The 16656-nt window shown below is 47.2% G+C and overlaps 1 pseudogene across 1 annotated transcript; it reads left to right on the top strand.

Annotated features, from left to right (window-relative positions):
- Positions 1 to 2391: 2391 nt before the first annotated feature.
- LOC311101546 (olfactory receptor 10H1-like) lies at positions 2392 to 3886 on the top strand (annotated as a pseudogene). Its single transcript has 3 exons — positions 2392 to 2414; positions 3028 to 3359; positions 3759 to 3886. The product of its transcript is annotated as an olfactory receptor 10H1-like (transcript).
- Positions 3887 to 16656: the final 12770 nt, after the last annotated feature.

The following is a 16656-nucleotide window of genomic DNA, read 5'->3' as shown; positions in this document are numbered from 1 at the left end:
ATCATTCCTTCAATTCTGACCAGTTTCCCAGTCCCTGCAGATGACAAACATCCCCACAGCATGATGCTGCCACCACCATGCTTCACTGTGGGGATGGTGTTCTCGGGGTGATGAGATGTGTTGGGTTTGCGCCAGACATACCGTTTTCCTTGATGGCCAAAAAGCTCAATTTTAGTCTCATCTGACCAGAGTAGCTTCTTTCATATGTTTGGGGAGTCTCCCACATGCCTTTTGGCGAACACCAAACATGTTTGCTTATTTTTTATCTTTGGTCTCTTTGTTGCCTCTCTGATTAATGCCCTCCTTGCCTGGTCCGTGAGTTTTGGTGGGCTGCCCTCTCTTGGCAGGTTTGTTGTGGTGCCAACTTCTGTCCTCTGGGATGGTAGGCCATGAAAATGTACTGTAGGCCTAGGGAAGCCCAGAATGACACTAAAGGTCCTCACTTTTACCTGAGTAGGAAAAGCTCTGGGCCTAGGTTTTAGACTATAGACACGACTTAGGGTCCAGAGCTATTCTCTGTTTTCCCTGGTTAAATCATATCGTCAGGAAAAACTACAGAGCCCTAACTTTGTAGCCTGGGTACTAGTCTGTTTGTGCCAACATTCCAATGATGTCACAAACAGATCTGGGGCCAGGCTACCAACGATGACCTCTCCTCAGACTGTTGTGTTGCACCCTCATTCAGATTGAAGCTAGCAAGGTAGCCCCTCAACAGTACCCAGATACCCGCCTACAGCGGTGAGGAACAAGACTAAGTGCCGAATTACAATACCCAGATTAAGAATGGTCCTAGAATTTAAAAACATCTCAGTGAAGAATCTCCATTGAAAGTGTGTTTAAGTCTAGGAGTAGACTCTGGATCCGGGAAACCGTCCCTTTGTCAGAGGCTTTGGATTAGTTTCACTGAACCATTTATTTATTGTACATAGTGCACAATACATAGCACACAAACTCCTGCTAAAATGTTAATGAGAGATCTGATAACGTTGCCTGTCCATCTCTTTGGTGACGTCACATACTTATTCTACAGTGTTGAGTGTAAGGCTAGAGGGTCCCCACACAAACGTTGTTTTAACAGGATCATAGGCCACTAACACAGCCTGTTCAATAACATAACATTAAGGATGTGTACTCTTCTGATGTGCTGCACTATCCTACCAAAGTACTATCTTAATTTAATATCACTCTGACAATGTGTACTGTAACAGTGTTGCTTCTGTCCCTCACCTTCCCCCAACCTGGGCTCGAACCTGGGACCCTCTGAACACGTCGACAACCGTCACCCACAAAGCATTGCAACCTGTCACTCCACAAAAGCCACAACCCTTACAGAGCAAGGGAAACAATTACTTCTAGGTCCCAGAGTGAGTGATATCATCGACTGAACGCTACTAGCGTGCAACGCTAACTAGCTAGCCATTTCACATCGGCTACTGTTGTGGAAAATAACCACTATACTTTATTACAAATAAGGTCTTACAGAGTTTTTGTTGCATCAAGATATTACTTTATTAGAGTTTCAACAAAGCCAATGCCAGTCTGCAGAATGGCACACCCTCTTACTCTCTCCCTCCATTTTATATAGTCCCCTCTTCAGTTTCCCGCTCTTTTATTGCTCCGCCCCCTTACTTTGTCTCTGAGGGCGGCTAAACTCGACTTTTATTATGCACATAGTACTCCAACCATTCACTCACTCCCCTGTCTTGCCCACACACTCATGTTTAGTTTAACCATGACAAGGCCCTAAATCCTTGAAACATACACAAACCCCACACACACAGTGAAATGACCCAATTCAATTCCTGGCCCAGTAACAAAGAAATCTAACTCTATGCTCTTGATTAACCCAGTTCTACCTCATAGTCCATTAAACTCGACAGGTCATTAATAATAATTCACCACACTACAATCACCGCTTCGACCTCTTCCTTCTCCGCAGCAACCAGGCAGAGTCAAACTGAGTGATCAACTGAGTGATCAATGTAACAGTGTTGCTTCCGTACCTCTCCTTGCCCCAACCTGGGCTCTAACCAGGGACGTCACCGATTTAATGCTACCGCGCACCGCCAACAAGCTAGCCATTTCACATCGGCTAACATGCCCTGTTTAATCCTGGAGAACCTGTGTTACAAAATGGTAACTGTTTCTCTTGTTTTCCTTGACTCCCAGGTATTGGTGAAATTTCCATATCACACCATGGCAATCTCGCAAGTATAACAATCAAGTGAGGAGCTTAGTTTAAGCAGTTCATCATGGATTAGAAATAGTCTGTCTTCATTTAGGATTTAGCATACTTTACATGTAATCAATGTATTATTTTGCTTTAGAATGAAATAAGTCATTTGAGTGCAGGATACAAAGTATAATATTGTTTAATTTAGGCTATGAATTATGTTATGTAAAGCCGTCTATTGGTGAGTATAGATGTGGGCAAATCTATCACTGAATCAACAAGTTGTCACGATCGTTGAAAGGAGTGGACCAATGCGCAGCGTGGAATGCGAACATACTTTTATTATATTCACCACACGAACAAAAACAACAAAACGATACGTGAAGTCCTTGGGTACATACACAAACCATACACGGAACAAGATCCCACAAACACAAATGCCCAAACGGCTGCCTAAGTATGGTTCCCAATCAGAGACAACAAGCAACAGCTGATTCTCGTTGCCTCTGATTGAGAACCACCCCAGCCAACATAGAAACACAATGAACTAGATCCTGAACATAGAAACACAAAACATAGACTCTACACACCCTGGCTCAACATAACAGAGTCCCCAGAGCCAGGGCGTGACACAAGTCAAGGAATTATCCATTTAGGTTGTTTGTTCTTTGTGTTTCATGGTTTTAACTCATATTTAAGCTACAGTACTATAGAGGATTACTACTCTTCTTCAAAGATTGACAGCACATCTTTACCAACCCTCAGGACGATGGAGAACTCTACTCATTTCAAGGTCTTTAGGCTTGCTGCATACGGTGATATCAGACAATTGAAGTATTTCTTCTTTGCTTTAGTAACTGTATTATATTTTCTATCATTCTTACCAATGCTTTGCTTATTGGAGTTATATGCATTAAAAGAAGCCTTCATTAACCCATGTATCTGTTTCTATGTGCTTTGTTTGTTAATCAGCTGTATGGGAACACTGGTTTGTTTCCTGCTCTCATGTTTTACTTACTCTCTGACACACATTATATTTCCCTTCTGTATTGTTACCTCCAGATTGATGTGTTGGACACATACGCTATAATGGAATTTAGTAATTTAGCAGTTATGTCCTGTGACAGGTACATTTCTATTTGTTATCCTTTACAGTATAACAATATTATGACACCTACAATAATTAGTGGCTTAATTCTGCTGTCCTGGTTGTGTTCTTTTTTCTTCAATGTCATCCCTATCTTCAATGTCATCCCTATCTCCCTCAGTTTGCGACTACAATTTTGTAGTAATGTTATAGACAGAGTGTATTGTGATAACTACTCGGTACTCAAGCTTGCCTGTTCAAATACTATGCTGAATAACATATGGGGTCTTGTTGTAACTGTGCTTTCTTTGGCTTGTACTATATTTCTTACAAAATACTCATATGTAAGAATTCTAGAAATATGCTTAAAGTCTTCTAAAGAGATTAAACAGAAAGTGTTTAACACTTGTACACCACATATAGCCTCTTTGCTAAACTTCTCCTTTGGCAATTTAATTTTGATTCTACAAGGTAGATATGATACTGCACATCTTCCAGCTATACGTCGCACTATTTTATTTGTTTATTTTTTAATATGTCCACCACTTTTAAATCCTATTATATATGGCGTTAGGATGGTTAACATCAGACAGGCTTGTAAAAAGGTACTAGGCCTTTACCCTTAAACATGATTGTTTTTTTATGTTGAATTATGTGTTTTGATACTTATTGTTGCTATAACTGACTGTACAAATATATGGCATTTTGGCATTATAAAATAAATCGCATCAAGTTTATCATGTATTGTCAATGAGAATGTTTTATTTCATATTCAGCATCTGATCATTATAATTTACCAATTAAATATGGCATTCCCCAAGGCTCTGTTCTGCTTTCGTTCTGTTTTCATTCTATTTTCGGTATTGGGGTGAAAAATGATATTCTGCTGGCAGATGTTTGTATTGGTTAATACATAAATAGATTGAGTAAATATAATAAAATTAGTTGCTTGTTATAAACTCCTTATAGATCCATTTCTATGGAGTGGTTACATTTTGACACTGAAACTACAATCCCATGTGAGCAAACACTATGATACTGTATATTTAGAGGCTAACAAGACAAGTTATTGGAGCAGTCTGTGACAAGTACTGTGTATACGAAGAGGCAGGACGCAGATGCAGGAATTAACAAGGTCAAGGTTTACTTAACAATGACAAAGAGAAATAACAAAGATAGAGTAAACGACACAAAGCTAAACAATCACACACACAACATCATCCAGAACAGTCCAAGTCTAAATAGGGGTGCTGATGAGATGAGGTGCAGGTGCGCTGGAGGTGATTAGGTTGCGTTGGGTTTCCATTCCGGTGTTGCCGAGATGGTGTGCTCAGACCGGTGGCTCAGTAGACCGGCGAATCAGAACGCCGGAGGGGAGCAACGGGAGGAGACGTGACAGAACCCCCCTCCCCCCAGACGCGCGGCTCTAGCCGCTGGACGTCGCCGGCCAGGAAGACGACCCCGAGGACAAGGAGCGGGCCGGTCAGGGCGGCGACGGTGGAAGTCCCGAATTAGATTGGGGTCCAGAATGTCCCTAGCCGGAACCCAGCTCCTCACCTCAGGACCATACCCCTCCCAGTCCACCAGGTAATGGAGCCATCCCCCACGGAACCTGGAGTCCAGCAGGTCCCTCACCGCATACGCCGGACTCCTGTCACTGTCCAGGGGCGGAGGAGGCGTATCCCGGGGGACGGCATCCGTCAGAGGACCAGGAACCACTGGCCTGAGGAGAGACACATGAAAAATGGGTGAGACACGGTAGTGAAGGGGAAGTAGCAGCCGGCATGATACCTAATTTATCCGCCGGAGGACCTTAAGCGGCCCCACAAACCGGGGGCTCAGTTTCTTGCAGGGCAGGTGGAGAGGGAGGTTTCTTGTGGACAGCCAGACACGATACCCAGGCTGGATTACAGGGGCCTCACTAAGGTGGCAGTCGGCTTGGTCCTTCTGCCGACGAATGGCCCTCTGGAGATGGACATGGGCGGCGTCCCAGACCTGTCCGGCCCTGTAGAACCACTCGTCGACAGCGGGCACATCGGTCTGGCTGGGTGTCCAAGGGGCCAGGGCAGGCTGGTACCCCAGGATGCACTGGAAGGGAGTGAGCCCCGTGGAGGAGTGAATGAGGGAGTTCTGGGCATATTCTGCCCAGTGAAGAAACCTCGCCCACTCACCCTCCACAGCTCATGGTTCATACGCTCCACCTGTCCATTCAACTAAGGCCTATACCCGGAAGTGAGGCTGGCCGTGGCCCCGATCTTCTCCAGGAATGCCTTCACACTCTGGAGGTAAATTGGTGGCCACGGTCCGAGACGATGTCCTACGGAAGTCCATAATTCCGGAAGACCTGTTGGAACAGGACCTCAGCGACCTGGAGAGCAGAAGGAAGACCAGTTAGTGGCAAAAAACGGCATAATTTGGAGAACCGATCTACGACCACCATGACTGTGGTGAAGCCGTCAGAACATGGAAGGTCGGTGACAAAGTCAATGGACAGGTGTGACCAAGGTCGCTGAGGCACTGGGAGAGGAACTAGTTTGCCTGCCGGGGCGTTCCGAGGTGTCTTTGTTTGAGCACATACGGAACAGGAGTTGATGTAGCGGGAGACATCAGAAGCCAAGGTGGGCCACCAGTATTTTTGGGCTAGAGAATGCAGGGTGCGCGTATTACCAGAGTGCCCTGCCGTAAGGATGGTGTGCGCCCAGATCAGCAGGCGGCCACGGACACTGGTGGGTACATACACGCGCCCCGGAGGGGCATTGGCATGCGCTAGGTCCTCCTGAGCCACCAGGCGGATGTCTTCGTCCACATCCCAAACGACAGGAGCAACGTTGAGAGACGAGGGCAGGATAGGAACCCCCAGATCCTTCCTTTCTCCGGTATGGTGCATCCTGGAGAGTGCGTCGGCCTTAACATTCTGGGATCCTGAGCGGTAGGACTGAATTAATTGGAAGCGTGTGAGAAATTGGGCCAACCTGGCTTGACGAGACTTCATCCGTTTCGCTGCCCATATGTGCTCCAAATTCCGGTGGTCAGTAAGAATCCAGAATGGATGGACTGCGCCCTCCAGCCAGTGTCTCCATTCCTCCAGAGCGAGGACCACCGCCAACAGCTCCCTGTCTCCAACTCCATAGTTCCTCTCTGCGGGGGTAAGCTTTTTAGAGAAAAAGGCACAGGGATATATTTTCTCTGGCTTACCATGCCGCTGGGAGAGGACTGCACCCACACCCTCCTCCGATGCGTCCACCTCCAGGATGAAAGGACAAGATGGATCTGGGTGTTTTAGGATGGGCGCTGTGGTGAACCTCTCCTTCAGCCTCTTGAAGGCAGCGTCAGCCTCAGGGTTCCAGGCCAGCTTCTGAGGCCCACCCTTAAGGAGAGAGGTGAGCGGGACGGCTATGAAGCTGAAGCTGATGAAACAGTGGTAGAAATTAGCGAAGCCCAGGAAGCTCTGTAGGCCCTTGATGGTGGTGGGAACTGGCCATGACCTGACGGCGTCCGTCTTCACTCCTTCCATGAACACCCGCTGAAGACTGATCCTGTATCCCAGGAAGGAGATGACCTGTTGGTAGAATTCGCATTTCTCCCACTTCACCAACAGGCTGTGTTCCCGTAGGCAGAGTAGGACAGCTCGGATGTCCCTGACGTGCTCCTCAAACGTAGCCGAGGAGATCAGGATATCGTCGATGTACACCACCACCGGTCTACTCAGCATGTCCCGGAACACATCATTGACGAAGGACTCGAACACAGAAGGTGTGTTGGCGAGGCCGTAGGGCATGACACAGTATTCATAGTGGCCTGAGGTAGTGCTGAATGCCGTCTTCCACTCATCTCCTTCCCGGATTCGGATCAGGTTGTAGGCACTCCTCAGGTCCAACTTGGTAAAGTACCGGGCCCCTCGTAGCTGCTCGATGGCTGACGGAACCACAGGGAGGGGGTACAGGTACTTGGTGTTGACTGTGTTCAGCCCCCTGTAGTCAATACATGGTCTCAGTCCTCCGTCTTTTTTGGCTACGAAGAAGAAGCTGGAGGAGGCAGGAGAGGTAGAGCGTCTGATGAACCCCTGTTTCAGGGTCTCCGCCACATACTTCTCCATGGCCTCAGTCTCCGCCATGGAAAGGGGGTAAATGCGACTCTTCGGGGGATGTTGTCCCTCCAGCAGGTCAATGGCGCAGTCCCAGGGCCTGTGAGGAGGGAGACACGTAGCCTTTAATGAAGATAAGATATCGGAGAGATCTGCGTACTCACGTGGAATGTTGGGCTGGAGGGTGGACTCCGTACTCTCCACTGACGTGGAACAACAAACCACCGGCAGGCAGGTCTTCCGACATGAGGTGGACCAGGCTATGATCCTCTTGGTGCTCCAATTGATGGTGGGGTTGTGTAGTCTGAGCCAGGGCAATCCCAAGACGATCCGGTGAAGGGGTGACGTGATGATGTGGAATGACAGCTTCTCGTGGTGCTCCGGTAGTGTGGGAATGGTGATGGTGATGGGGAGAGTGATGTGCGTAATGGTGCCTGATCCAAGGTGTTTATTGTCCAGTGAGGTGATGTGTAGCGGAGATGGCAGTGGCACGGTGGGCAACACCCATTCAGAGACCAGCTCCCTGTCTATAAGATTCCCCGCTGATCCGGAATCTATCATTGCGGTAGAAATGGAAGAGAAGGAATAACCAGTCACCGTTATGGGAACTAAAAACAATGGTTTTGTGATAGGAGCTGACGTAACACTCACGGAGCAGCGACGGGAGTCGTACCGCCTAGATAGGGAGCCGCCAGGAGATCTGTGGTCCGCCAGGAGATCTGTGGTCCGAGGTGGTGTAGGGGGTGCTTCCCACCTCCATGGGTGAAGACTCGGAAGCAGGGCGGCTTCCATAGCTCAGATGGGGTATGCGTCAAGGCTCCGGGAGGTGTTGGGAATGTCGTCTCTCTCTCAACATGTCGTCAAGACGGATGGATGTGGTGATGAGGGTATCAAGGTCCATCTCGTCGTTCCGACATACGAGTTCCGTCTTGATGTCCTCCCGTAAGCCTCTCCTGAAGGCCGTGCGCAGAGAACGCTAATTTCAGCCGGTGGATTGGGGGCACTCACCGCCCCCTGAGGTGGAACCGGAGCGCTGGGCAGATTAGGCAGAGTTTGGAGCACTTCCTGCATGGCGGCGTTCAACTGGGCAAGCTGTAGCTGGTGCAGGTCGAGGCACTGGGAAACTCCTGCTGCATCCATTTTCGTTTGGTGTGTGATTCTGTGACGAGTACTGAGTATACGAAGAGGCAGGACGCAGACGCAGGAATTAACAAGGTCAAGGTTTACTTAACAATGACAAAGAGAAATAACAAAGATAGCTTAAACGACACGAAGCTAAACAATCACACACAACATCATCCAGAACAGTCCAGGGCTAAATAGGGGTGGTGATGAGATGATGAGGTGCAGGTGCGCTGGAGGTGATTAGGGTGCGTTGGGTTTCAATTCCGTTTTTGCCTAAGTGTTACGCTCAGACCGGTGGCTCAGTAGGCCGGCGAATCAGAGCGCCGGAGGAGAGCAGCGGGAGGAGACGTGACACAGTCTCCCTCTGTCAAGCAAGAAGACATTTCATGGACACAGGTTTTTTATATATTTCACACCTCAGAAGTCTGATAATGTACAGATATTATTGGGATCTTTTTTAAGAGTAAGAGTTTGAAGGAGGATGTGAATTTGTTTTGTTAAAACTGTTGTGTTTAGTCTGATAGTTTGTTGGTATTGTGGACACCAAGGAACTTGAAGCTCTCAACCTGTTCCACTACAGCCCCGTCGATGAGAATGGGGGCGTGCCCAGTCTTCTTTTTTTTCCAATGGTCCACAATCATCTCCTTTGTCTTGATCACGTTGAGGGAGAGGTTGTTATCCTGGCACCACACGGCCAGGTCTCTGACCTCCTCCCTATAGGCTGCCTCATCATTGTCGGTGATCAGGCCTACCACTGTTGTGTCGTCGTTAAACGTAATGATGGTGTTGGAGTCGTGCCTGGCCATGCAGTCATGGGTGAAGAGGGAGCACAGGAGGGGACTGAGCACGCACACCTGAAGGGTTTTGAGGATCAGCGTGGCAGATGTGTTGTTACCCGTCAGGAAGTCCAGGATCCAGTTGCAGAGGGAGGTGTTTAGTCCCAGGGTCATTAGCTTAGTGATAAGCTTTGAGGGCACTATGGTGTTGAACGCTGAGCTGTAGTCAATGAACAGCATTCTCACGTAGGTGTTCCTGTTGTCCAGGTGGGAAAGGGCAGTGTGGAGTGCAAATGTATCATATGTGGATCTGTTGGGGCGGTATGCAAATGGGAGTGGGTCTAGGGTTTCTGGAATAATGGTGTTGATGTGAGCCATGACCAGCCTTTCAAAGCACATCATGGCTACAGACGTAGTCATTTAGGCAGGTTATCTTAGTGTTCTTGAAATATGTTGGTATTACAGACTCAGTCAGGGACATGTTGAAAATGTCAGTGAAGACACTTGCCAGTTGGTCAGCGCATGCTCGGAGTACACGTCCTGGTAATCCATCTGGCCCTGCGGCCTTGTGAATGTTGACCTGCTTTAAAGTCTTACTCATATCGTCTACGGAGAGTGTGATCATATAGTCATCCGGAACAGCTGATGCTCTCATGCATGCTTCAGTGTTGCTTGCCTCGAAGCGAGCATAGAAGTGATTTAGCTCGTCTGGTAGGCTTGTGTCACTGGGCAGCTTGTGTCTGTGCTTCCCTTTGTAGTCAGTAATAGTTTTCAAGCCCTGCCACATCCGATGAGCGTCAGAGCCGGTGTAGTACGATTCAATCTTAGTCCTGTATTGACTCTTTGCCTGCTTGATGGTTCGTTGGAGGGCATAGCGGGATTTCTTGTAAGCGTCCGGGTTAGAGTCCCTCTCCTTGAAAGTGGCTGCTCTACCCTTTAGCTCAGTGCGGATGTTGCCTGTAATCCATGGCTTCTGGTTGGGGTATGTACGTACGGTCACTGTGGGGACGATGTCATCGATGCACTTATTGATGAAGCCAGTGACTGATGTGGGGTACTCCTCAATCACGGAACATATTCCAGTCTGTGCAAGCAAACCAAGTCACTGGTGCTTCCTGCTTTAGTTTTTTCTTATAAGCAGGAATCAGGAGGATAGAGTTATGGTCAGACTTGCCAAATGGAGGGCGAGGGAGAGCTTTGTATGCGTCTCTGTGTGTGGAGTAAAGGTGGTCTAGAGTTTTTTTTCCTCTGGTTGCACATTTAACATGCTGGTAGAAATGAGGTAGAACGGATTTCAGTTTCCCTGCATTAAAGTCCCCGGCCACTAGGAGCGCTGCCTCTGGATGAGCGTTTTCCTGTTTACTTATGGCCTTATACAGCTCATTGAGTGCAATCTTAGTGCCAGCATCGATTTGTGGTGGTAAATAGACAGGTACGAAAAATATAGATGAAAATTCCTTTGGTAGATATTGTGGTCTACAGCTTATCATGAGATACTCTACCTCAGGCGAGCAAAACCTCGGGACTTCCTTAGTATTAGATTTTATGCACCAGCTGTTGTTTACATAATACACAGACCGCCACCCCTTGTCTTACCGGAGTCAGCCGTTCTATCCTGCCGATGTAGCGTATATCCTGCCAGCTGTATGTTATCCATGTCATCGTTCAGCCACGACTCAGTGAAACATAAGATATTACAGATTTTAATGTCCCATTGGCAGGATAACCTCTTAGGTCATCCAATGTATTTTAAAATGATTGAACATTGGCTAATAGGATTGATGGAAGAGGCAGTTTACTCGCTCGCCGTCAGATCCTTACAAGGCACCCCGACCTACGTCCACAATATCTCCGTCTCTTTCTCATGCGAATGACAGGGATTTGGGCCTTGTCGGGTGTCTGTAGAATATCCTTCGCGTCCAACTCGTTGAAGAAAAAATCTTTGTCCAATACGAGGTGAGTAATCACTGTCCTGATATCTAGAAGCTCTTTTTGGTCATAAGAGACGGTGGCAGAAACATTATGTACAGAATAAATTACAAATAACGCCAAGAAACACACATAATAGTACAATTGGTTAGAGGGCTGTAAACCCTATCATATATGGACTTAACCTCCAGCAGATTCGATGGGCAGTTTTTAGAAAGTGTAATGCACACAAAATCATTAATATGAGACTTTAGTTATATCTTACACAGCAGGGAAACCTGATTTCAGAAGTCAACAAAAATAAAAGTACAATCTGCCAAAACTGCCACACTTGGCTCTTCACAATGTGGGCATGCCTCAAGGAAGACACAAGTCACAAATCTGTACGATCAATAGCGGAAGTCTTGAATTCTGTTGTGCTGGTGTCTGTTTGCAGGATGTTACCCCGCTATGTATGATGATGTCATATTACTAAGTGTAACTTGAAGCGGATAGGATATACCCAAAATACAAAATGTACTGTAGGCAGATACGGAAATATAAGCCATTTTGCAAGGTTAAATGTGCCCTAATTTTTTGTTATATATCACCCTCTTCTGGGAAAGTGATTTACAAATATTTCAAGAATAGAGTAATTGTAGCACACTTCTTGAGCAGGAAAATGCTTGGAGGTGTCCCAAATTGCACCCTATTCCCTATATAGTGCACTATTTTTGACCAAAGCCAAAGTAGTGGACAATAAAAGGAATAGGGTGCAATTAATAGTGCAATTTTGTGACTCCTTATGGAGTTATTAACATTTACATTTACGTCATTTAGCAGACGCTCTTATCCAGAGCGACTTACAATTTGGTGCATTCACCTTATAGCCAGTGGGATAACCACTTTACAATATATAATTTTTTTTTATGTTCATATTTATTTATTTTTTGGTGGGGGTGGGGTAAGGGGGGGTAGAAGGTTTACTTTATCCTATCCCAGGTATTCCTTAAAGAGGTGGAGTTTCAAGTGTCTCCGGAAGGTGGTGAGTGACTCCGCCGTCCTGGCGTCGTGAGGGAGCTTGTTCCACCATTGGGGTGCCAGAGCAGCGAACAGTTTTGACTGGGCTGAGCGGGAACTGTGCTTCCGCAGAGGTAGGGGGGCCAGCAGGCCAGAGGTGGATGAACGCAATGCCCTCGTTTGGGTGTAGGGACTGATCAGAGCCTAAAGGTACGGAGGTGCCGTTCCCCTCACAGCTCCGTAGGCAAGCACCATGGTCTTGTAGCAGATGCGAGCTTCAACTGGAAGCCAGTGGAGTGTGCGGAGGAGCGGGGTGACGTGAGGGGGAAGTTGGGAAGGTTGAACACCAGGCGGGCTGCGGCATTCTGGATGAGTTGTAGGGGTTTAATGGCACAGGCAGGGAGCCCAGCCAACAGCGAGTTGCAGGAGAACGTCAAGGTGTTGTCCAGGGTCACGCCAAGACTCTTTGCTCTCTGGGAGGAGGACACAACGGAGTTGTCAACCGTGATGGCGAGATCATGGAACGGGCAGTCCTTCCCCGGGAGGAAGAGCAGCTCCGTCTTGCCGAGGTTCAGCTTGAGGTGGTGATTCGTCATCCACACTGATATGTCTGCCAGACATGCAGAGATGCGATTCACCACCTGGTTATCAGAAGGGGGAAAGGAGAAGATTAGTTGTGTGTCGTCTGCGTAGCAATGATAGGAGAGGCCATGTGAGGATATGACAGAGCCAAGTGACTTGGTGTATAGCGAGAATAGGAGAGGGCCTAGAACTGAGCCCTGGGGGACACCAGTGGTGAGAGCACATGGTGCGGAGACAGATTCTCGCCACGCCACTTGGTAGGAGCGACCTGTCAGGTAGGACGCAATCCAAGAGTGAGCCGCGCCGGAGATGCCCAACTCGGAGAGGGTGGAGAGGAGGATCTGATGGTTCACAGTATCAAAGGCAGCAGACAGGTCTAGAAGGACAAGAGCAGAGGAGAGAGAGTTAGCTTTAGCAGTGCGGAGAGCCTCCGTGACACAGAGAAGAGCAGTCTCAGTTGAATGACCAGTCGTGAAACCTGACTGGTTTGGATCAAGAAGGTCATTCTGAGAGAGATAGCAAGAGAGTTGGCTAAAGACAGCACGCTCAAGAGTTTTGGAGAGAAAAGAAAGAAGGGATACTGGTCTGTAGTTGTTGACATCGGAGGGATCCAAAGAACAACAACAACATGCAACACTACTCTTCAATGTAAACACTACATGATCAAAAGTATGTGGACACTTGCTCGTCAAACATCTCATTCCAAAATCATGGGCATTAATATGGAGCTGCTCCCCCCTTTGCTGCTATAACAGCCTCCACTCTTCTTGGAAGGCTTTCCACTAGATGTTTGAACATTGCTGTGTGGACTTGTTTCCATTCAGCCACAAGAGCATTAGTGAGGTCGGGCACTGATGTTGGGACCGCAGTCAGCGTTCCAATTCATCCCAAAGGTGTTCGATAGGGTTGAGGTCAGAGCTCTGTGCAGGCCAGTCAAGTTCTTCCACACAGATCTCGACAAACCATTTTAGTATGGACCTCGCTTTGTGCACCGGGGCATCGTCATGCTGAAACAGGAAAGGGCCTTCCCCAAACTGTTACCACAAAGTTGGAAGTCTAGAATGTCATTGTATGGTGTAGCGTTAAGATTTCCCTTCACTGGAACTAAGGGGCCTAGCCGGAACCATGAAAAACAGCCCCAGACCATTATTCCTCCGCCACCAAACTTTACAGTTGGCACTATGCATTCGGGCAGGAAGCGTTCTCCTGGCATCCACCAAATCCAGATTCGTTCGTCGGACTGTCAGATGGTTAAACGTGATTCATCACTCCAGAGAACGCGTTTCCACTGCTCCAGAGTCCAATGGCGGTGACCTTTACACCATACTAGCCGACGCTTGGCATTGCGCATGGTGATCTTAAGCTTGTGTGCGGCTGCTCGGCCATGGAAACCCATTTAATGAAACTCCCAACGAACAGTTCTTGTGCTGACGTTGCTTCCAGAAGCAGTTTGGAACTCGGTAGTGAGTGTTGCAACTGAGGACAGACGATTTTTAAGTATTACGGGCTGCAGCACTCGGCGGTCCCGTTCTGTGAGCTGTGTGGCCTATTACTTCGCAGCTGAGCCGTTGTTGCTCCTAGCAGTGTCCACTTCACAATAACAGCACTTACATTTGACCGGGGAGGCTATAACAGGGCAGACATTTGACGAACTGACTTGTTTGAAAGGTGGCATCCTATGACGGTGCCACGTTGAAAGTTACTGAGCTTTTCAGTAAGGCCATTCTACTGCCAATGTTTGTCTATGGAGATTGCATAGCTGTGTGCGCGATTTTATACACCTGTCAGCAACGGGTGTGGCTGAAATAGCTGAATACACAAATTTGAAGTGGTGTCCACATACTTTTGTATATATAGTGTATTTTCCCCCACTGGGTGCTTTATTCTAAATACTCTGAAAACAATTTATGTAAATAATGCTTGTGGTTACAGTACTGTAAAATCATTTACATTTTGGGCGTTATTGAGTTGTGATCTATGTTCTTAAGGCCTCTTTGTCACACCCAGATCTGTTTCACCTGTCTTTGTGATTGTCTCCACCCACTCCAGGTGTCACCCATCTTCCCCATTTTCCCAGTGTATTTATACCTGTGTTCTCTGTTTGTCTGTTGCCAGTTCGTTTTGTTTCGTCAAGCCTACCAGCGTCTTTTCCCTTGCTCCTGTCTTTCTCAAGTTCCTGTTTTTCTAGTTTTCCCGGTTTTGACTATTCTGCCTGCCCTGACCCTGAGCCTGCCTGCCGTTCTGTACCTTGTCACACCACCCTGGATTATTACCTTCCCCGGAACGCTTCGCTGGAGAGTCGGGAACCAGTCGGGCATTTCTCGCTCAGTGTTCGCTCATCATCGAGCTGCAGCCCTCCTCCTTCCCCTCGGACCGCTCTAAGATAGCATACCTTCATCACACTGATGTCCGGGAGTGCTCTCGCCTGGGCTACGGCAGTGTGGGAACAACAGTCGGCCGTATGCTTCAGTCTGGAGGAGTTCATGCAGGAGCTAAGGAAGGTTTTTGATGCTCCATTGTCCGGGAGAGAGGCTGCCCGGAAGTTACTCCAGCGTTGGCAGCTGAGTGTGACTGGAACCCGGAAGCGCTGTTCGACACGTTCCTGCACGGAGTATCGGAGGAAGTAAAGGACGAGCTTGCAGCCCGGGAACTACCGACGGATCTCGACTCACTCATCGCCTTGACCATTCGGGTTGATGGGCAACTAAGGGAACCAAGAAAGGAATTCCACTCACCCGCCCAAGGATTCCACCTCACACGAAGAGTTGCCTGTATTGTGGGACTACCGGTCATTTTACGTCCACCTGTCCACTAAAAGACCCTGAGCCTGCCTGCCGTTCTGTACATTTTGGACTCCGATCTGGATTACTGACCTCTGCCTGCCCTTGACCTGTCGTTTGCCTGCCCCCTATTTTTGTAATAAACTTTTGTTACTTCGACACTGTCTGCATCTGGGTCTTCTCCTGAAATGTGATACTCTTCCTCAGTGTATTTCTCAAAATAAATGGATCATCACGACCGCTTTTGAAGGCAATTCATTGTTTCATTGATGCATTAACAAGAATATGCATGTAACTAGAAAGTATGGTTGAATGTAGTCTACACATCTGGAGTGATATAAATTGCATAAACAAGATACAAGAATATTTAACTGAAATATCTTATTCAGAATTTCAGTTTAATTTAATCACTACACAAATGTCTCTCCAATTTGAACATATATTCTCTCTTCTTATTCTGACAAAAGGATTGTCTATAATAACATTCGGACAATTCGAAATTATGTTTTTTTACTGTCTTAGGCTATGTATAGCATCAGGCAGTAACAGTAACAGAAACAGAGCAACTCCCAAATATGAGGGACTAACCTTCAAATAGGCAGAGTCAAATGATTTACACTTGTGATTGGATAAACCTTGCATCTTGAGTTGTATTGACATATTGACTAGCCAACCATTGATTGTAGCTTTGCTGGCCATTCCCTCTATGATGAAGTACTGGGAGTGTTATGATTTTTTCTATTAGGTTAGGAGGATGAAAAATATCCCACTATACAGAGCTACATTTTTGCAGAACGGAAGTGCAACGTTCGTTAACAGACACTTCAAACTAGTTTTTAACAGTTTTATTTCAGTGCCAGCTGTAGCTATGTTTGTTTTGCAACAATGTTCGTTTCGCAGCAATAGAGTCGCACATACAAGTGCTAGAAAAAGGTTGCCAGTTCTCTGCATTGAGTTTCTTGTTAAAGTTGTACATTTTGTAGTAATTCACCTGTATTCAGCCACCCTTGGGGGATCAAGCCTTGAATGGCAAGATCCTCCAACAAAGACTTAATTCTATATAAAATGCTCACCTGTTTCAAAGGGTAACTTTGTCTTGTGGGGGCAGTGCGGCTTTCAGA

The sequence above is a fragment of the Coregonus lavaretus genome (genome assembly GCF_964263955.1).
Source record: "Coregonus lavaretus genome assembly, chromosome: 26".
NCBI classification, from domain to species: Eukaryota; Metazoa; Chordata; class Actinopteri; order Salmoniformes; family Salmonidae; genus Coregonus; species Coregonus lavaretus.
The sequence above is the reverse complement of the archived record's forward strand: the minus strand, read 5'-3'. Positions and strand labels throughout refer to the sequence as shown.